Genomic DNA, 22,999 nt, shown 5'->3' on the forward strand with positions numbered 1-22,999 from the left:
CCCGTTAAGGGCATATATGAATATATGTGAGTATTTTATGATTAAGACTACATTATTATGTGGATATATTTGGGTTATCCTGCACGAGGCGATCCTAGGGGGCAAGTTAGCGGTTTAGTCATAAGATGGTTGGATACCCGGCTCGGGGTGAGCCTAGGGGTATTTTAGTAATTTATCACATTACCCGGATTTATCGGGTAATGGGGAATTATTTAGTAAATATATTAGGATATTGGAGATAATGGGAATTTTTTAGACGTTAATTATGATTAACGGGGAAAAGTGGCAAATGGAAGATTTGCCCTTGTGAGCATTAGAGAATAGCTAATGGGCTAAGGGGTAATTTGGTCATTTCTAGCCTAAGGAATAGATACACTCAGATAGTCCAGAATCTAGTGGAATGGTTTGAACAATCTCAACACCCTCAGCTATCTCTCTCTCTCTCTCTTGTTTTCCCCTCTATCTCTTGAAGCCTTGGGGGGTCTTTGTTGAATTTGAGGAGGAAAGGCTCAAAACATGGAGGATTGAAGCTAGGGTTGAAGTGGAACAACATAAAGGTCATGATTCTTCTTTAAGGTAAGGCATTTTTCTGTTTTCTTGGTAAATCTCAGTTGTGGTTCAAGGTTTTGCATAGTTTTAAACCAATGATTGGGTTTTGATTAGAGTGAGAGATTCAGTTTAGTTTTTGAGGTGTTGGTACTGCTTACGATATGTTATTTAGGGTTTTAAACTCATTTGGGACTTTTAGAAAAGTTTGGGGAAAGATTTGAGAGCTTTGGCTCGGGGAAAAATGGTGGAAAACCCCAGTTTTTCTGGGTTCACGTAGGGGCGCCGCTGCCCTGTTCTTCTGAGTCGCGACACTGGGATGATCTAGGGCAGGGGGCCCTGGCTGTGTGTCACGACGCCTGTAAGGCTGTGCCGCAAAGCTAGGCCATTTTTAGGGCCCTTAATTTTTTGTATGTTTAGGGCATAGGCTCAAGGGCTCGGGGGACGATTTCACCACCCCATGTGGGGGAATTTAAGGTCCTGAGAGCATGGGATTGGTCCCGAGATTCTATTATGGAATCGAATAGTATTGAGAATGTTATTTGTGGGTTGTGACTAGGTTATAACTAGGGCTCGGGAGAGGATCATTCCTGGGGGTCATGCTTGCTTGCTTATTTGCTTGTGCTTGGACCAAAGGTAAGAAAACCGCACCCAATGCGTGAGATACATGATTAGGGCTTGGCCCCGTTGTTAAATGTAATATGATTAGGGCTTGGCCCTATTTTTGACTGTATTATGATTAGGGCTCGACCCAGCTATTAAATGTTTTATGATTAGGGATCGGTCCAGCTATTAAATGTATTATGATTAAGGATCGGCCCAGCTATTAAATGTATTATGATTAGGGCTTGGCCCATCTGTTAAATGTAATATAATTGGGGCTTGGCCCAACTGTTAAATGTAAACATGACTAGGGCTCAGGCCCAACTAATGAACATAATTATAATTATTCATGTGTATACCTTTGTAAGTACGTTGTAATGTGTTGTATCTGTGTATGATAAAGGTAATATATGTATGCTTGTTCCCGATTAGGAGGCTCTGCTGATAAGTTGGAAGTCGGTCTATTGTACATAACCAAAATCTCGGTCTGCTAGTCGAGGGTATACTTGAATAAAATGGGGCTCGGCTTATAAGATGAGGGATTAGAAGGCCTCGACTTATAAGTCAAGGATTTACAAGGCCGACTTATAAGTCGAGGGATTTACAAGGCCGGCTTATAAGTCGAGGGATTACAAGGTCGGCTTATAAGTCAAAGAATTTACAAGGCCGACTTATAAGTCGATGGATTTACAAGGCCGACTTATAAGTCGAGGGATTACAAGGCCGGCTTATAAGTCGAGGGATTACAAGGCCCGGCTTATAAGTTGAGGGTTCACAAGGCTCTGCTTATGAGCCATGATCGGCATTATGCGTGTTGAGCGCAGGCCATTATGGCTTGGGCACCCCGGGAGTGTATTGTGCACTTGACTGGCTCGGATGCCATAGGAATGAACGAGAGTGCATTATGAACTTGACTGGCTTGGATGCCATGTAAATGAATGGGAGTGTGACACACACTTGTGTGACCCTATGGTCACTTACTGGTACAGTGTGTATGCTTGGTTTCAGTTATTACTGTCAAGCATGTTGTTATATTCTGTTGGCAATTTGAATCTGTTAGTATGTTTTCTTGTTGAGTCTTTTGGCTCACGGGTGCTTTGTGGTGTAGGTAAGGGTAAGGAGAACCTTGGTCATCCATGAGTTAGAGAGCGTTAGGGGCGATGTGTACATATGTAGTCTGCTCGACTACCACGGCCGAGGTATCGCAGGGGAACTAGGGTTGGACCCTGTTTTGCTACTTAGATCAGCTTATTTTGTAATCCCTGAGTTGTAAACAAAATTTTAAACTTGTATTTTGGGATCCCATGTAAATACTAAAGTTTTCTTTTAAATAAAATGTTTATTCCTTGAACAATATTTTTAATACATGAACCCTTAGTGGCTCAATCACATGTTTTAGTCCAAATGACTCATTTAGCGAGTCTCGTACCATTTTAGCACACGTGGTAACGAACCCTAATTAGAAGGGCATTACAAATTGGTATCAGAGCTGCCAAGGTTTAAGGGTTCCTGATGATGGACTGGGCATGTACACTCGCCGCTAAAGACAAGCTCGACTCAGGGTTCAGTAACTATTAATATAGTTATGTGTGTATTTGCTTAAATGAAGTACATATGCCTTACATGCTTGTATAAATAGAAAGCATGAGCTACCTTGATATGGTCTGACCTTTGACTGTTTTATGCATGTTAAAGATGTGCTTATTAACACAAAAGTCACTTGTAAATGTTGCAGGAATGCATATAAGCATCATTATTACTTTTGAAGGTCAGAAACGCTTATTAGCACTGCTATATGTGCATGTATGGCAAGAGATGCTTATTAGCACCATTAAAATGTTAAAAGGAATTCTTATTAGCACTGTCATAGCTTTTGAATGTTAGAAATGCTTAATAGCATTTTGTTATGTATATGAATGTTAAGAACGTGCTTATTAGCACTTTGTTTGAGCATGAATATGAATAGCCATGCTTATTAGCATGACTGTATATGTGTGAGAGTATCAGGATGTTTATTAGCATTGACATTGCTTATGAATGCAAAAGGAAGCGCTTATTAGCATCGTTATATGGACATGTAGGTCAGGACACACTCATTAGCGCTGTTATAGACACATGAATGCTAGGAAATGCTTATTAGCACTGTTAAATGTTAAAGAAAGGCTTGTTAGCATCGCTATTTGTCTGTAAATGTCAGGAGATGCTTATTAGCATCGTTAATTGTTTATGAGTGCCAGAAAATGCTTAATAGCATCGTTACTTGTCTATAAATGTTAGGAAGTGCTTATTAGCACCATGTGTTGGATATGAATATGGATTGACATGCTTACTAGCACGATTTTTGAGTGTGAGCATTTGTTTGTTAGGTCTTGAGTCGTAGGGCAGAAAGAAGTTTATTTATTACTACCTAATTGGCTTAATTGATTACTGCAACAAGGTACACATTTGGAGGTATGCTTCCATGGCAGTTAGATCTGCAAGCCGGCCAGATAATACAAGCCGAAAAATGATAATTAGGGTGTTTAACGTCCAAAACATGCATCCACTAAGCGGTGGTTGTAGTATAGATCGGGCAGTCGATTCCACAAGGATGTAAAGAAATAAAGTTAATCAATAAATAAAGTTTAGAGATAAATAATATGTGGAAAATAGAACAAGTGATATTTTTGTTGTTTTTAAGATTTAAAGATTAGAAATAAAGATAGATTAAAGTGTGATGTAACAATAGGTAACAAGTAGGAATGATCAAGAGTCTCCAATATGCATACTTATTTATTTAGATCTTTGATTCACAAAAATTACACAAATGGATAGTTCACATCTCAACTATTCATTTGGAAGATTTAACATTGAAGCACGAATATGTTTTACATAAATGTATTCAAGTGATTATTATTATTTACCATGGAAAGATGAGATAAATCTTATGAGAAATCTAAAAATGACATTATACCATTGGCAATAATGCAATAAAAGATTGGACATAAAACCTAACACAAATATTACTTTTACTATTTATAAAATACATAGAAAGAGCATGACTAATTCTATATAGATTTTAGCAAAAGTAAATATATATGAATGAGGTGGAGAAAGTGATAAAGATATTATCTATATTATTTTCACTAATTTGATAATACATAGAAAGTGCTTGACAAAATCTATATACTATTAATAAACATAAATATAGATAACAAGATGAAGAAATAGAGATGGAAGAAAATAAATCACTCAAATATATAAACTTTAAGCACATGGTGAATCAAAAATACCAAACAAAGTTATAGTGCATATAGGATCATCCTAACCTTCCTAAGAAGGTTAGCCTATTATGCTAGACATTCTCATGAAATTCTAGAGAGAAAATATGAGAAATGAGACTAAAATTTGGTAGAGTTCTGCTACCTAAAAATTACATAGAAATTGTGAAGGAAGAGTCCCTATTTATAAAGGGAGAAAAGGACTAAAAAGAAATTAAACAACAATTTGGGGTTTACAAAATAAATCTGAAATATTAATATTAAAATACGATTTTGAAAAATCAAATCTTATTATAAATATTAACCTAGTTATTTTGGTATATGGTCAAAATGCTCTTTTTCAAAAACACCAAAAAATATGAGCTTTAAAGCTCAAAATGGCAATGTGCATGGCCCAAGGTGCATGAAAGGTTTGGTCAAAGGTGGCTGATTGGGAGCTGGTCCATTGACCTAGCCGACCAATGAGAACACGCCATGTCAACAGGGGATGCTGAGGAAACTAGGCTCACGGGTCAACTTTGGGTAGTTGGGAAGGTGCACTGGGCCTGATGGGCTTATTGGGCTTCAGCTACGTTGGGGAAGCTAGAGATGCTGAAGGAGGCATGGGCGTGAAAGGCTGAAGGAGGCAAGGCTTCAGGTGGATGTGTGGCGCGCGACCAAGGTGCCACATGGCGCTGGAGATGGAGAAAGAAACCAGACGGGCTTGGGCTGATTTGGGCCAAATTTTGGGCTTCAATTTTTGCAAAAATGCCAACTTTTCCTCCTTTCTTCAACTTTATTAATTTCTTTCTTCTTTTTTTTTCTTTATGACAAAATGCATCTTTAATTCCTACAAAATAACAATAAATTAAATCATTATCAAACATTTTCATTTATAAAATAAATTATATTAATTCAATGAAAATATTAATTAAACTTAATTTATTTTGGCCATTAAAATCAATTAATATGCATTTTTCACCACTAATCATAGGGTCAGACCCCTCCGCCAGCTCCTGAAAACTGGCAATAGGTGCTTGCTGATATGCAAGCTAGGCTACAGAAGCAGGACGAAAAGATTCGCCAGTTGAGGCAATAGCAGGTTCCGACAAGGAACGATGCGTCAGGGGCCCCACCTGCTGCTATAGTACCGGCCGTACAACAGTAGTCAGAGATAGAGAACCGTTGGGAGTTGTATATGAACGGTTCAGGAAGTAGCACCCTCTAGTTTTTGAGGGTAGGGCAGATTCACTCAAGGCAGAGCAATGGATGAGCATGATCATATCCATCCTAGATTTTATGAGGATGGTGGGTAACGAGAGAGTGGCATGTGCCACGTATATGTTTCGGGAGGATGCCCGAATCTGATGGGAGGTAGTATTCCCGACTAGGGGCATTAATACCTTTGATTGGGAAGAGTTTAGAACTCAGTTCAATGAACAATATTATAAGGAGGCAGTTAGAGCTGTAAAAGCTGAAGGGTGCAGTAAATGGCTGCAAAGGGATATGACAGTGGCAGAGTATGCACTGAGGTTTGATAGATTAGCCAAGTTCGCTGTAGACTTGGTGCCCACCGATGGGATAAGGAAGGAAAGATTCCTTCAGGGGCTACGGTTTATGATAGCTCGGGATGTCAGAATAATAATAGTACCTGGAGTGACGGCATACGCTCAGGTAGTGAAAAGAGCCTTTACTGCAGAGGGCACTGAGAACAAGATCTGGCGCGAGAGTGTAGCCAGAAGGGATACCGGGAGAATGGAGCCTCCATTTACAAGATATGGTAGGGGCAGAGGCCCTAGTGACCAGAAAAGGAAGACCACGGATACTGTGTTGGCTTCCGACCCTAATAAAAGTCACATGGTGTACAGATTGGCCGCCAGAGCTACAACGAGAACTGGAGGACATATCCAGAGTGCGCCAGATGTAAAGACGTCATCTAGGGGAAAATTGGTAGTATCCAGGATAAGGGTTAGATCACTGTCACTGATAGTAAATGATAGAAAGTTGTCAGTTGACTTAGTATAGTTGGTTATGACCGACTTTGACATGATTTCTGGGTATGGATTGATTAAGAGAAGTATGGGGCAACCATAGATTGCAAGAAAAGGATGGTAACCTTTGAACCTGAGGGTGAGGACCCTTTTGTGTTTTTTGGCACTATGCATGGACCCCACGTACCTATGATTTCAGCATTAGAGGCTAGGGACCTGAATCGAGGAGGTTGCATAAGATTCCTAATCAGCGTGGTGGATACCACTCAGGTCGTGGTAGTGGGACCAGAAGGGACTAGGTTAGTCTGTGAATTCCTAGATGTTTTTCCATAGGAATTACCAGGATTGCCGCCACACAGAGAGACAAAATTTGTTATTGAGCTGGCACCAGGAATAGAGCCAGTGTCTAGGGCACCTTACAGAATGGCCCCTGCGGAGCTGAATGAACTAAAGGTTCAGTTACAAGGTAAGACAGTATTCTCCAAGGTGGATCTTTGATCTAGTTATTACTAGTTATGGATCAGGGAGAAGGATATACTACAGGTTGCTTTTATACCAGATATGAGTATTATGAATTCTTAATCATGTCATTTAGATTGACTAATGCACCAGCAACATTTATGGATCAGGTGAACATGGTGTTGAAAGAGTATCTAAATTGTTTTGTGATCATCTTTATCGACGATATTTTGGTATAAGTTATGTCCTTATATAGACAAAAAAAGGTGAGTGCTTATGCTTCATGTCAGTTGAAGAATATGACCAGATCTGGAACAGAATTATTGGTGGGCCAGTTGGCCAATTCTTAAGCTTACTCTTTTAGAGAGGATTAAAGAAAAATAGTTGAGTGACCCACAGTTGGGAAAGATTAGAGGGGATGTCCTAGCTGAAATAGCTAAGGACTATATAGTGTCAGGCATGAGTTTATTGAGGTATAAAGGATCAGATTTGTGTTCCGATGGACACTGGGATTAAACGGGAGATTATGGATGAATCTCATATTACCCCTTATTCTCTACATTCAGGCATTATGAAGATGTACAAGGATCTGAAAGCTTTTTATTGGTGGCTTGGGATGGAAAGGGACGTAACTGAGTATGTGGCAAAGTGCCTGACCTAGTTGCAGGTCAAGGCAGGATATCGGAAACCAGTAAGACCATTACAGCCTTTGAGTATTCCATAGTGGAAGTAAGAGGACATCATGATGGATTTTGTGGTGGGATTGCCCAGGATAATGGGCCAGCATGATTCGGTCTAGGTCATTATGGATCGGTATACAGAGTCAGCTCACTTTTATCAGTGAGGATGAGCAATACAGTTGACTAGTATTTAGATCTCGAAGTGAGAGAGATAGTAAGCCCTTATTGGACTTTGAGGTCTATCCTGGTGGATAGGGACCCCACATTTTCTTCCAAGTTTTGGGGAAGTTTACAGAAGGTGATGAATATACAGCGGAACTCTAGTACCACTTATCATCCTCAAACTGATGGTAAGTTAGAGAGGATTACCCAAATATTGGAAGACATGCTGAGAGTATGCATGTTGGACTTTGAAGGGTCCTGGAATGAACATTTGCCTCTAATAGAGTGGCACCTTAAGAGATGTTGTATGGTAGAAAGTGTAGATCACCCATTCACTGGGATGATATGGGTGAGAAGAAATGCTTAGTTCTTGAGGCAGTTTAGGCGACCAATGAGGCTAATGAAAATATCAGAGCTAAGATGCTCTCTTCTCAAAGTAGACAGCAAGGTTATGTTGATCTGAAACGCAAGAATATGGAGTTCCAAGTGGGAGACTATGTCTTCCTTAAAGTCTCACCATGGTAAGCGATGAGAATATTTGGGAAGAAGGGTGAGCGAAGCCCTAGAATTGTGAGACCATATGAGATCCTGGAGGGGATCAGTCAAGGGGCCTATAGATTGGCCTTACCTTCTGTGTTGTCGGACGTACACAATGTACTTTATATTTTGGCACCTTGGAAGTATGTGTTAAACGTGACTCATGTATCGAGTTACGAGGGTCTAGAGCTTCAAGCAGATCTCTCCTATGAGAAATACCCAGTCCAGGCACTAGACAGGAAGAACAAGGTCCTGAGAAACAGAACCATACCTTCAGTTAAAGTATTATGGAGGAGCGGCAAGGTCGAGGAGACAATCTGGGAGTGAGAGTCCAACAAGCGGGATCAGTGTCTCGAGCTATTCAAGAAAATTTTCGAGGATGAAATTCCTATAAGGAGGGGATAATTGTAATGCCCCAAATTCTCTAATATGGCTTAGTGCCTGGATTAGGGGGGCGGGAGGCAATAATTGAATTAACTGAGTGCTTATGTGTTATGAGCATGTTATTATATGAATTATGTGAGTTATATTATAATATGACTATATTGGCATGTTCAGGTGTATTAAGCATGCATGTGGGTCCATTTCTTATTAGAAGTGCATTTTCATAATTTTAGCCTGTTAAGGGCATATTTGAATATATGTGTGTTTTTTATTAAGAATACATTATTATGTGGATATATTTGGGTTATCCTAGGCTCGGCTTATGAGCCATGATCGGCATTATGCGCGTTGAGCACAAGCCATTATGGCTCGGCCACCCAGGGAGTGCATTATGCACTTGACTGGCTCGGATGCCATATAAATGAATGGGAGTGCGACACGAACTTATGTGACCCTATGGTCACTTAATGGTACAGTATGTATGCTTGGTTTTAGTTATTACTGTCAAGCATGTTGTTATATTCTGTTGGTTATCTCAATCTATTAGTATGTTTTCTTGCTGAGTCTTTTGGCTCACGGGTGCTTTGTGGTGCAGGTAAGGGTAAGGAGAACCTTGGTCAACCATGAGTTGGAAAGCGTTAGGGGAAATGTGTACATATGCAGTCTGTTCGACCGCCACGGCCGAGGTATCGTAGGGGAACTATGATTGGACCCTGTTTTGCCGCTTAGATCGACTTATTTTGTAATCCCTGAGTTGTAAATGAATTTTTAAACTTGTATTTTGGGATCCCATGTAAAGACTAAAGTTTTCTTTTAAACAAAATGTTTATTCCTTTACCAATATTTTTAATACATGAACCCTTAGTGGCTTAATTACATGTTTTAGTCCAAATGACTCGTTTAGCGAGTCCCGCACCATTTAAGCACACATGGTAACGGACCCTAATTAGCAGGGCGTTACACCACACCTCCTCAAAGTGGAACTAAGATCGTTGCTTTTTTTTCGCTGCCTTCTCTTCACTCTTTTTACTATCCAGGTCCACGATAAAAGCCTTATGATCTGAATTACACCAATCTAAGTAAGACACACTAGTGTTTGGAAAAAAGGCTTAACCAATCGAAATTACCAAAGCAGTTGTCCAAATTTTCCATCATTAAATCATCTTTGTGTCTCTTACACCATGTGAATGTATCAATATCTCTAGTAAGATCCCATAAGTCACAGTCATCAATCGCATTTTGGAACTTGTACATTGTCATGAAGCTTTTTTCTCTACCTCCCTCTTTCTCTTTGCTATGTAAAATTTCATTGAAATCCCTTCCTATAAACCATGGGCCTTCAATGATGTTGTTTAATCTTCTCATTAACTCCCAGAAATGAACCCTTTGATCACTATCAGGATCACCATAAACCCCTGCGAAGCACCACACATTCAAAAAACTATCATTGATTTCCACAACAATAACAAACTTATTGGCCATCTTAACTTTGACATGAAGCTCATTCGACCACAATAATAATAAACCACCACTCAACCCCACTTTATCAACAAAGAACCAATTATCGAAACTGTAATGCCCCAAAATCCTTAATGCGGCTTAATGGCTGGATTAGTAGGCCGGGAGGGCCATAACTGTTTAATTATGGCATTAAATGAATATATGCATGTTTATGTGAATTATATTATAATATGATGTTATATGCATGCATGTGGGTCCACATTTGATTATTATGATATTTTGGCAATTTGGCCCGTTGAGGGCATATTTGTGTATTTGGGTGCATATTGTGATTTGTGAATTGGATCCCATTATTATGGAGATATATTCGAGCTATTTAGCATGAGACGGACTTATATTGTGAATTAGCGGTTTTGTCATAACGGGGATCTTTTATTGGGATATTAAGATATGAGAATGTTATTTGATGATAAATTGGGAGTTATTGAGATCAGGATGAAATTCTGGAAGTTTTGACTATAATGTTCCCGGGGGTATTTTATTTGAGGTTACTTAAGCTTGAAGTAGCTTGTCAGATAGAACCGTACGTTAGAAAACCTCTCGTTCTCTTCATGTTAGTTCATTTTATCGTTCGAAGCATTTTCAAGGAAATCTCAAGTTCTAGGAGTCAGAATCAAGCGAGGATCGAGGCATAGCGATCATAGGAAATATTAGAAGCTTCTTGACCGAAGGATTTGACGAGAAACAACCCAATCAAAGGTAATCTAAGTTTTAAGTTTTGAGCTTTTAGAGTTTCTAAGCTTAGAATTGGATTTTGTGAATCGTTGAGTTTTTGGTTCGTTTGAGCCTCAGGATTTGATAATTTTGGATCATTGGGAAGCTTGGGAACTTTGATTTGATGATTTGGAAGTGCTTAGGTATGATTTTGGAGGCTTTGGGATGATGGAAAACGAGTTTGGGGATGGTTCTGGGTTAGGGGCCGCGGCCCTAGCTCGAAGAAGCTGGTGGAGCAAGTTTGGCCTTGCTGGGCGCCGCGGCCCTTACTCCTAGAGTGGCTAGGGGCCGCGGCCCAAGGTGTTAGGGTCGCATCCCTTGGACAGGTTTGAGCTTGTTTGAGTGTTTTGGCGTCGGGAACTTGGTTTTAGGCCTCGGGATAGTTCCTACTACCCGGATTAGTGGGGATTGATGTCCCGAAGGCTAGATCTTGGTTTAGGAACCTTTGATGTTCATTTTATTGATGGTATCCTATATTTGGTTATGACTGGGTGACCGCTAAAGGGCTAAAAGTTAGATCGTTCTCAAGGGTCGTTCTTCTATTCATTCTCGCTCGAATCAGAGGTAAGAAAACTGCACCTCATATGTGACATGCATGGTTATTTATGAGGCATGTTGAATGTGTAAATGTGGACATGGATTGATTATTGAATGCTTAGCGAATCTTGCTCACTTGTGCATGGTACTGACTAATTAGTCAGAATTGGCAAAGGTGTCAGTATCAACTGTGAAGCTGGGATTTATTAGTCAAGTTCGGCAGTGGTACTGGGCACTAGTCACACAGTGCTGACTCATAAGTCAGGACGGCCTTAGTGTGTTCAACGCAAGCCAATAAAGATTAGATCTAATCGACATCTACATCTACATTAAATGACTCAGAAGAGCGTTAATGCCGGACCGACCTCAAGTTCGATGAAAACTAAAAGCGCTTGTGTGACTTACCCATCAGTCACTCATATGTTAAGTTAGAGACTTACCCATCAGTCTCTCATTTGTTTAAGTTAGAGACTTACCCATCAGTCTCTCATCTGTTTAAGATAGTGACTTACCCAGCAGTCATTCATTTGTTTAAGCTAGTAACTTACCCAGCAGTCACTCATCTGTTTAAGTTAGTGACTTACCCATCAGTCACTCATCTATTTAAATTAGTGACCTGCTTGTCAGTCACTCATTATGGTTTACTAGAACCTCAAGTGATATTCACTCATCTGTTTAGAGCTATAAGCTCTATGTGATTATTATAATAATAATCATTTGATAATGTTTATATGCAATACTGTGTTTTCTTGTTGGGCTTTGGCTCATGGGTGTTATGTGGTGCAGGTAAAGGGAAGGAAAAGCTCACCCAGCCTTGAGTGGAGAGCTTAGGTGGTGATGTGTACATACGTGGCCGCTTGACCACCACGGCCAAGGAGTTCTCAGAGGAACTAGTGGGTTTACCCTATTTTTGCCGCTTAGGTCGGTGGGTTTGTAAATTTGAAACAGTAATAACCATTTTGAGTTGTAAATAACTTGTAAATGTTTTTATGGGCCCATGTATAGTTTTATGCATTTAATAAAATATATCCTTTCCTTTTTATTGGTTTTCCACCTTAGCCCGTTAATAACACTTAGAGCACGTTTTTAACCAAAGGACTCAGGTAGCAAGTCAAATTTCTGGTTCACCATTCACCGTAACTTTTCTGGGGTAACCAGGGCGTTACAACTTGGTATCAGAGCGTGCCAAGGTTAGGGTTCCTGTAGACTGGCTGGGCATGTACACACATCACTGAAGTCAACCTCAACTCATGGTTTGGTAACTATTTATGTAGTTATATGTATAACTGCTTAAATATAGTATATATGCTTTACCTGTATGCATGAAATACCATGTTAAACATGTGCCCTAAAATATTATATCCTCAGCAAATGTGTGCTATTTAGTACTGAGATTGCTGGAACATACTTATTAGTATTGTTGATTGTGAATTATTATGTGATACATGCTAAGTGTTAAATGATATAAACATGTATCTGCTTGTATGATTGTATGACTGTGGAATATGATAATTGTCTGTTTGTTCTTGGACCGTAAGGTGGCAAGAGGTTTAGTTATTACTACCTGACTGGTCGTATTGATCATTGTTTCAGCAAGGTATAAGGGATAAGAATGAATCCAGGGCAGACAGATACTTCAGCTGGCCAAAGTGATCAAGGCTAGAATAATAATAGTCAGGATCAGGAGAATGACCAGTCACAGATTCCATATCCAGCTCCTGTAAACTGGCAGCAGATAATCAGTGATTTGCATGCAACAATGTTGAGACAAAGAGAAGAGCTTCATCTCCTGAAACAATAGCAAGCGCCTACAGTGGCCAGTGGATCAGAGGCACCTCCTGTTTTGGTGCCAGCAGCTAGGCAGCTTCCTGAGGTTGGAAATAAATGGGAGCCTCTTTATGAAAGGATCAGGAAGCAGCAACCTCCTGTATTTGAGGGCTGTGCAGATCCTGCCAAGGCTGAACAATGGATGAGTATGATTACCACTATCCTTGATTTCATGAGGGTGGCTGGTAACGAGAGGGTGGCATGTGCCACTTATATATTTCAGGAGGATGCCCGAATCTGGTGGGAGGTTATTACGCAAACCAGAAATGTTAATGCCCTGAGTTGGGAAGAGTTTCAGACTTTGTTTAATGAGAAATATTATAATGATGCTATCAAGGCGGTAAAGGCCGAGGAGTTCATTAAGCTACTTCAGGGAAATTTGTCAATCACTGAGTATGCCTTAAAGTTTGATCGTTTGGCGAAATTTTCCATGGAATTAGTGCCCACTGATGGGACCAGAAGAAAGAGATTTCTTCAGGGGCTACAACCCTGATTAGCTCGTGATGTACGTATCACCACTGTGGCTGGGGTTACTACCTATGCACAGGTGGTTGAGAAGGCACTCACAGCTGAGAGTGCAGAGAACAGGATCTGGCATGACAATGCAGCCAGAAAGGAGTTCAGGAGGCCAGGTCCTCCATTTGTGGGTTCAGGTAGGGGTGGAGGCCCCAGTGATCAGAAGAAGAAGGTTCCTGACACCTTCCCAGTTCCAGGTCCTGATAGACGGTCCCGTGGTAATACAATGGGTCGTCCAGGTGGCAGTGAACCCTGGAAGACTCGTCTTGAATGCCCTAGATGAAAGAGGCGTCATTTGGGAGAGTGTAGGGCAAAGGCCTGCTACTTGTGTGGAGCAGTAGGTCATTTTAAGAAGGATTTCCCTCGGGTCAGAAGAGAAGAACCCAGGAAAGCGGACAGCTTGGCCTCAACTCAAGTGTTCGCGTTGACTCAAGCAGAAGCTGAGGCTTCTCCCTCAGTTGTTACAGGTCAGCTTCTTAGTGCTAGAACCCCTTATAATGTATTGATTGATTCTGGTGCTACACATTCTTTTGTTGCTAGTAGTATTATTGATAGACTGTGTAGACCCTGTGATTTTTATGCTGTGGGGTTTGGATCCTTGTTACCCACTGGAGAGTTAGTGGTATCCAGGAGATGGGTCAGATCTTTGCCAGTGACAGTGGAGGGTAGAGAGTTATCAGTGGATTTGATAGAGTTGGTTATGACTGACTTTGATATGATATTGGGTATGGATTGGTTAGCAAAGTATGGGGCAACCATTAATTGCAGAAGGAAGATGGTCACCTTTGAGCCTGAAGGTGAGGATCCTTTTGTGTTTGTTGGTATTGTGCATGGACCTCGTATACTTATGATTCCTGTATTGAAGGCCAGGGATCTATTACAAGGAGGTTGCATTGGATTCTTAGCCAATGTGGTTGATACCACCCAGGTCGTGCCAGTGAGACCAGAAGAGACCAGACTTGTTTGTGAATTCCTGGATGTGTTTCCAGAAGATTTGTCAGGGTTTCCACCGCACAGAGAAATTGAGTCCGTTATAGAACTGGCACCAGGGACGGAGCTAGTGTCTAGAGCACCTTACAGAATGGCCCCAGCTGAGTTGAAAGAATTAAAAGTGTAGTTGCAAGAACTGTTAGATTTGGGTTTTATTAGATCTAGTTTCTCACCTTGGGGTGCGCCAGTTCTGTTTGTAAAGAAGAAAGATGGTTCTCTGAGGATGTGCATTGATTACAGAGAACTGAATAAGTTGACAATCAAGAACAAGTATCCTTTGCCAAGGATAGATGATCTATTTGATCAGTTGCAAGGTAAGAAGGTATTCTCAAAGATCGACCTTCGTTCTGGTTATCATTAGTTGAGGGTCAAGGAGGGAGACATATCGAAGACTGCTTTTCGTATCAGGTATCGGCATTATGAGCTCTTAGTTATGTCATTTGGATTGATGAATGCCCCTGCTACTTTTATGGATCTGATGAACGGATTGTTAAAGGATTATTTGGACCAGTTTGTGATTGTCTTCATCGATGATATTCTAGTATATTCTCAGTCAGAGTTAGAGCATGAGCAGCATCTGAGGTTGGTTCTACAGAGACTGAGGGAACACAGACTGTTTGCAAAGTTCAAGAAATGTGAGTTCTGGTTATCTCAGGTATCCTTTCTTGGGCATATTGTCAGTAAGGAGGGGATTAAGGTAGATCCAACAAAGATTGAAGCGGTCAGAGATTGGCCAAGGCCAAAGAATGCTTCTGAGGTTAGAAGTTTCATTGGATTGGCAGGTTATTATAGGCGTTTCATGGAAGGGTTCTCAAAGATTGCTACTGCATTGACTGAGCTGACACGCAAGAGCCAGAAATTTGTGTGGTCAGATAAATGTGAGAACAGCTTTCAGGAACTGAAGTAGAGATTGATTACAGCCCCGATCCTGAGTCTTCCGATAGATCAAGAGAAGTTTGTGATTTATTGTGATGCTTCTCATCAGGGTTTGGGTTATGTTCTGATGCAGTCAGAGAAGGTAATTGCTTATGCTTCTCGTCAGCTGAAGGAGTATGAAAAGAGATATCCCACTCATAATTTGGAGTTGGCGGTTGTGGTCTTTGCTTTAAAGATATGGAGGCATTATCTTTATGGAGAGAAGTGTGAGATCTATACAGACCACAAGAGCCTAAAATACTTCTTCACCCAGAAAGACTTGAATATGAGACAAAGGCGTTGGCTGGAGTAAGTAAAAGATTATGACTATGAGATTTTGTATCATCCAGTAAAAGCCAATGTGGTAGCTGATGGTTTAAGCCGGAAGGGTCCGGGACAGATTTATGGTATGAGGATGATAGCTAGAGAGTTAGCAGATGATATACCAGAGCTGGTATAGAGTTGCTGGTGGGCCAGTTGGCTAATATTATGCTACAGTCTACACTGTTAGAGAGAATCAAGGAAGGTCAGTTGAGGGATTCACAGCTGATCAAGATCAGAGAGGATGTTTTGGCTGGAGCATCCAGAGATTATTCAGTGTTTGAGTTAGGCTTGTTGAGATACAAGGGATGGATATGTGTTCCATTAGACACTGCTCTTAGGCGAGAGATTCTGGATCAATCTCATACTACACCTTACTCTTTGCATCCAGGCACCACGAAGATGTATCAGGATGTGAGATCGTTATATTGGTGGTCGGGGATGAAGAGAGATGTAGTAGAGTATGTGGCTAAGTGCTTGACATGTCAACAGGTCAAGCCTGAGCATCAGAGGCCGACAAGGTTATTGCAGCCTCTGGATATCCCAGAGTGGAAGTGGGAGGACATCACGATGGATTTCGTGGTGGGTTTACCCAGGACTGTTGGTCAGCATGATTCTATTTGGGTGATAGTGGATCGCTAAACCAAGTCAGCTCACTTCTTGCCAGTGAGGACTACTTATACAGTTGATCACTATGCAAATCTCTATGTGAGAGAGATCGTGCACCTTCATGGAGCGCCTAGGTCGATCGTGTCAAATCGAGACCCTACTTTTACTTCCAAGTTTTGGGGGAGTTTACAAAAAGCCATGGGGACACAGTTGAAGTTCAGTACTGCTTATCATCCTCAGACAGATGGGCAATCTGAGAGGACAATCCAGATATTGGAAGACATGCTGCGGGCATGTGTGCTGGACTTTGGTGGATCTTGGAGTAAGTATCTACCCTTGATAGAGTTCTCCTATAACAACAGTTATCAATCTACCATTGGGGTTGCACCTTATGAGAAGTTGTATGGTAGGAAGTTCAGATCTCCCATTCATTGGGATGAGACAGTTGAAAGGAGATACTTAGGTCCTGAGGCAGTTCAGAGGACCAATGAGGCCATTGAGAATATTAGAGCTCGGATGCTCGCTTCTCAAAGTAGACAGAAGCGCTATGTAGATCCCAAGTGCAGGAACGTGGACTTCCAAGTGGGAGACTATGTCTTCCTTAGATTCTCGCCATGGAAAGGGGTGAGAAGGTTTGGGAAGAAGGGAAAGCTGAGCCCTAGGTTCGTAGGTCCATTTAAGATCCTGGAGAGGATTGGTTAGGTGGCTTACAGGTTGGCTTTGCCACCGGCGTTGTCTGCCATGCATAATGTATTTCATGTTTCGGCTCTTTGGAGGTATGTATCTGATGTGAATCATATTTTGAGCTATGAAGATCTTGAGCTTGAGGCAGATCTCTCCTTTGAGGAGCAGCCAGTCCAGATTCTTGACAGAAAGGATAAGGTCCTTAGGAATAAGACGATACCTTTGGATAAGGTATTATGGAGGAATAGCAAGGTCGAGGAAGCGACCTGGGAGCTGGAGTCAGATATGCAGAATCAGTATCCCGAGCTGTTCAGGTAAATTTCGAGGATGAAATTTCTGTAAGGAGGGGATAGTTGTAGTGCCCTGAAATCCTTAATGCGGCTTAATGGCTGGATTAGTAGGCCGGGAGGGCCATAACTGTTTAATTATGCCATTAAATGAATGTATGCATGTTTATGTGAATTATATTATAATATGATGTTATATGCATGCATGTGGGTCCACATTTGATTATTATGATATTTTGGCAATTTGGCCCGTTGAAGGCATATTTGTGTATTTGGTTCCATATTGTGATTTGTGAATGAGATCCCATTATTATGGAGATATATTCGAGCTATTCGACGTGAAACGGTCTTATATTGTGAATTAGCGGTTTTGTCATAACTGGGGTCTTTTATTGGGATATTGAGATATGAGAATGTTATTTGATGATAAATTGGGAGTTATTGAGATCAGGATGAAATTCTAGAAGTTTTGACTATAATGTTCCCAGAGGTGTTTTTGGGACCCCGAGCCCTAGGTTTTATTTGAGGTTACTTAAGCTTGAAGTAGCTTGTCAGATAGAACCGTACGTTAGAAAACCTCTCGTTCTCTTCCCGTTAGTTCATTTTACCGATCGAAGCATTTTCAAGGAAATCTTGAGTTCTAGGAGTCGGAATCAAGCGAGGATTGAGGCATAGCGATCCTAGGAAAGATTAGAAGCTTCTTGACCGAAGTATTTGACGAGAAACAACCCAATCAAAGGTAACTTAAGTTTTAAGTTTTAAGCTTTTAGAGTTTCTAAGCTTAGAATTGGATTTTGTGAATCGTTGAGTTTTTGGTTCATTTGAGCCTCGGGATTTGATGGTTTTGGATCATTGGGAAGCTTGAGAACTTTGATTTGATGATTTGGAAGTGTTTAGGTATGATTTTGGAGGCTTTGGGATGATGGAAAATGAGTTTGGGGATGGTTCTGGGTTGGGGGCCGCGGCCCTGTTCTTGGGCGCTGCAGCCCTAGCTCGAAGAAGCTGGTGGAGCAAGTTTGGCCTTGCTGGGCGCCATGGCCCTTGCTCCTGGAGTGGCTGGGGGCCGCGGCCCAAGGTGTTAGGGCCGCAGCCCTTGGATAGGTTTGAGCCCGTTTGAGTGTTTTGGCCTCGGGAACTTGGATTTAGGCCTCGAGAGGGTTCCTACTACCCGAATTAGTGGGGATTGATGTCCCGGAGGCTAGATCTTGGTTTGGGAACCTTTGATGTTCATTTTATTGATGGTATCCTATATTTGGTTATGACTAGGTGACCGCTAAAGGGCTAAAAGTTAGATCGTTCTAGTGGGTCGTTCTTTTATTCATTCTCGCTCGAATCAGAGGTAAGAAAACTGCACCCCATATGTGACATGCATGGTTATTTATGAGGCATGTTGAATGTGTAAATGTGAACATGGATCGATTATTGAATTCTTAGCAAATCTTGCTCACTTGTGCATGGTACTGACTAATTAGTCAGAATTGGCAAAGGTGTCGGTATCAACTGTGAAGTTGGGACTTATTAGTCAAGTTCGACAGTGGTACTGGGCACTGGTCACACAATGCTGACTCATAAGTCAGAACGGCCTTAGCGTGTTCAATGCAAGCCAATAAAGATTAGATCTAATTGACATCTACATTAAATGACTCAGAAGAGCGTTAATACCGGACCGACCTCAAGTTCGATGAAAACTAAAAGCGCTTGTGTGACTTACCCATCAGTCACTCATCTGTTAAGTTAGAGACTTACCCATCAGTCTCTCATCTGTTTAAGTTAGAGACTTACCCATCAGTCTCTCATCTGTTTAAGCTAGTGACTTACCCAGCAGTCACTCATCTGTTTAAGCTAATGACTTACCCAGCAGTCACTCATCTGTTTAAGCTAATGACTTACCCAGCAGTCACTCATCTATTTAAGTTAGTGACTTACCCAGCAGTCATTCATCTGTTTAAATTAGTGACCTGCTTATCAGTCACTCATTATGGTTTACCAGAACCTCAAGTGATATTCACTCATCTGTTTAGAGTTATAAGCTCTATGTGATTATAATAATAATAATCATTTGATAATGTTTATATGCAATACTGTGTTTTCTTGCTGGGTTTTGGCTCATGGATGCTATGTCGTGCAGGTAAAGGGAAAGAAAAGCTCACCTAGCCTTGAGTGGAGAGCTTAGGTGGTGATGTGTACATACATGGCCGCTTGACCACCACGGCCAAGGAGTTCTCAGAGGAACTAGTGGGTTTACCCTATTTTTGCCGCTTAGGTCGGCGGGTTTGTAAATTTGAAACAGTAATAACCATTTTGAGTTGTAAATAACTTGTAAATGTTTTTATGGGTCCATGTATAGTTTTATGCATTTAATAAAATATATCATTTCCTTTTTATTGGTTTTTCACCTTATCCTGTTAATAACACTTAGAGCACGTTTTTAACCAAAGGATTCGGGTAGCGAGTCAAATTTATGGTTCACCGTTCCCCATAACTGTTCTGGGGTAACCAGGGCGTTACAGAAACCCAATATTTTTGTAACAAAATCCACCTGCGTTGGTTGTAGCTTTGTTTCAGACAAAAAAATTAACTTAGGCTTGCTCCCATTTACATGAGACTGTAGAGTGTTTAACGTCCTAAGATTGCCTAGGCCTTGGGCGTTCAAACATAGGATTTTCATTGTGCTCGGTGGCCTAGTAATTCTAGGCTTGTCGCTTCATTAACATTTTGTGAAGGGATCAAATCTATGTTCACATAAATTACCTCTCTTGAGTCCTCCACCTTCTTCCCATTGACAGCTTCTAAGTTTACCTGCCTCCCTTATTCATCTGTATTGCTTTGCTTCACTCTTTGTCTCTTCTTCTCCTTGAGGGAGTCTGTTCGTATTTTTGGATCTATTATGGCCTTCTCCTTCTTCGGTATCCATCGGGATGCTTTCGTCATTATCCATTGTTGCTCTCTTCTTGTTTGGCTTATCATTTTTCCTTCCCTCCTTAGTCTTACTATCATTCTTCGCACCAAACCTTCAGATCAGCCCCTTTTATTTTTGTGGTTCTTCAGCCTTTGAAGAAATCACACCAGTTTTGGGGCTCTGGTTCATGGTTGCTCTATTAAGATGCCCCAGATTAAGGGATGTTGATTTTGGTTTCGTATTCCTGATGCTAGAAGCCTCTTGTATTCGTCGTTTCCCACTTGCCACCTCATCCTTCATTTGACTCTTCTTGTCACTCTTATCAAGTTCCACTTGTACCTCACTAAGCTGACTATGATCAAAAGCCAGCTTATTATGTGTCTTCAATAAATCACCTTGGGAAGAACCACTTTTAGCATGTGCTGCCAAATTCAAAGTTCCCTCCAATCTCGTCTTTTTGGTTCTTCCACCTTCCATGGATATTTGGCTTTCCATCTCCTTCAAATAGCCAACCTGATATTTCATCATCGGAGCTCTTGTCGTCTGAATCCTGGTTTCTTGCATCACACTTGTGAACTCTGGCAAATTAAAGCAATTTTTTTCTCACTGTCCAATTTAAGCCAGTTGCCATACAGGGGAGTCTTCTTTCCTGAAACATGTTCCACCATCACCATCTCCTTCTTGCATTCTTTCTGCTCATGTCCCATTATACCACATTCGTAACATAGGAGGGGCATGACATCAAACTTAAACTGTACCCCACACTTTTGTCCATCACTTAGAATATACCTGCCCACAAAGACAAGTCTTTGGAAGGGAATTTTGATCTTCACACATACTACATCTCTGAGAAGAATTAAACTTGGGTTGATCCATTTCACCTCTGCCACATCTCCTGCCATTCCAAAAATTCCTTCAACATTATTTTTGGTCAGAGATTTTGGTGGAAACCCCTTTATTCTGATCCAACACTCCACCACATTTAGAGCAACATTTTCCCAAGAACCATGGACGGGCCTTTTTTCTCCAATAAGGATACCATATGTTGATGCAACAATATTGTCTTTCTAAATTTGGAGGTACTTGCTGCCAAACCCTAGTTCTCTGATCTCTCTCCGGTGATGAAAATGGCTCCAACGACCATCGAACTGTCTAGGAGTACCTGCAAGAAAGACACTCTGATGCTTAAGTCAGATTCTAATACTTTCTCTAAATGAGGTCATGATATTTATAGGGTGAAAAATAAATACTAAGTAGTTAGTCGATTAAGTCTACTCCCTGATTGGTTGAAGGAATAACTGAATTTCCCACCAAAATGCTTTCGGATCTTTCAGGTATGCAGAGGCCAGGCCCGCCTCTGATCCACGGCCTCTGATTCTAGCTCCTCTGCCCGGGCCTAAATGCTCTGTTTTACTTTACCAAAATAGCAAAAATTTTGGGCCGAATATTTTGAGCCCAACAGATGCCCCTCGGCCCAAGTTTTGAATGTGGTATGCTCGTCAGACCGTTCAAATCTTGGGCCGACTCTTCATCTTCAAAAAATTTGCCCAACGTCGTCGCTTCCCTTTAATCGAGGATCACTGCGTGCACACAATCATAGTGAATCCTGGCAAATGTCATTTTGAATTTAATGAGAACACAATTACCAAGCATTACACTCAATTGTGGCATTTCCTTTTTCATTTTGTTGTTCCAAATCACTTCATTCCATTCTCAAACCAGCTACCTCTCTTTTCGATTTCTTCAGAGAAAGACAAAGAAAAAACCCTAAGTTCATTCACCCATTTCTCTTCTACAAAAAATCAATCACTTGAATTTTTGCAACCATGGCTTCATGTTCATCTCCCGAACCTGTATACCGTGAAGTTTACAAAGCTACACTTGACCACATATTCAAGTCGTTCGATATCCCAGACAATGTCACAGTCTGAATGCACACGGACCATGAACTAAAAGAATGGTGGTTTAAGGATGTGGTCAAGCCTAGTGAGAGCGTCATGAGTCTGAGGCACATTGAGTGGCTTCGATTTCCACTTCTTGCTCTGCTGGTTCAAATAATTTCGAACTTCGGGGCTCACATTTCACAGTTCCTTCCAAATGCCATTCAATCCATAGTTGGGGCTCAGATGATTAGAGCTCTCAGGAACATCGACATCCAATCAAATGACATTTATGCATGCTTCACCAAGTCGACTAACAAGGCAATAGAAGGCAAGCCCTGGAAGACCTTCTATCTTTCCCCCAAGAAGGACAGAACAATTTTCACTAACTTTGACAGCTCCCACAGGAATTGGAACAAGTACTTCTTCGCAGTCGGAGGCGCATGGTACCCTGAATTTTTGCCCCAAGAAATCTTCCCCCTTGCTAGGGTTTTCATAAGAGGTGAGCCTCGCCTTTGCTTAGTTCTTATTCTTCTTATGTGTATATTTTTTGTTATAAATGATTGACTGTTCACACAATCCTCTGTGCCTTAACTTTGCCTTATGCCCCAGATTTTTCTTGGCCTCAAGTCAGCATGAACCCTGAGAGGCAAAGTCTGCTGACAGAGAAGGGTCTACTGCATGAGTCTAAAGAGAAC

The sequence above is a fragment of the Humulus lupulus genome, chromosome 9 (assembly GCF_963169125.1).
Source record: "Humulus lupulus chromosome 9, drHumLupu1.1, whole genome shotgun sequence".
Lineage (NCBI taxonomy): Eukaryota > Viridiplantae > Streptophyta > Magnoliopsida > Rosales > Cannabaceae > Humulus > Humulus lupulus.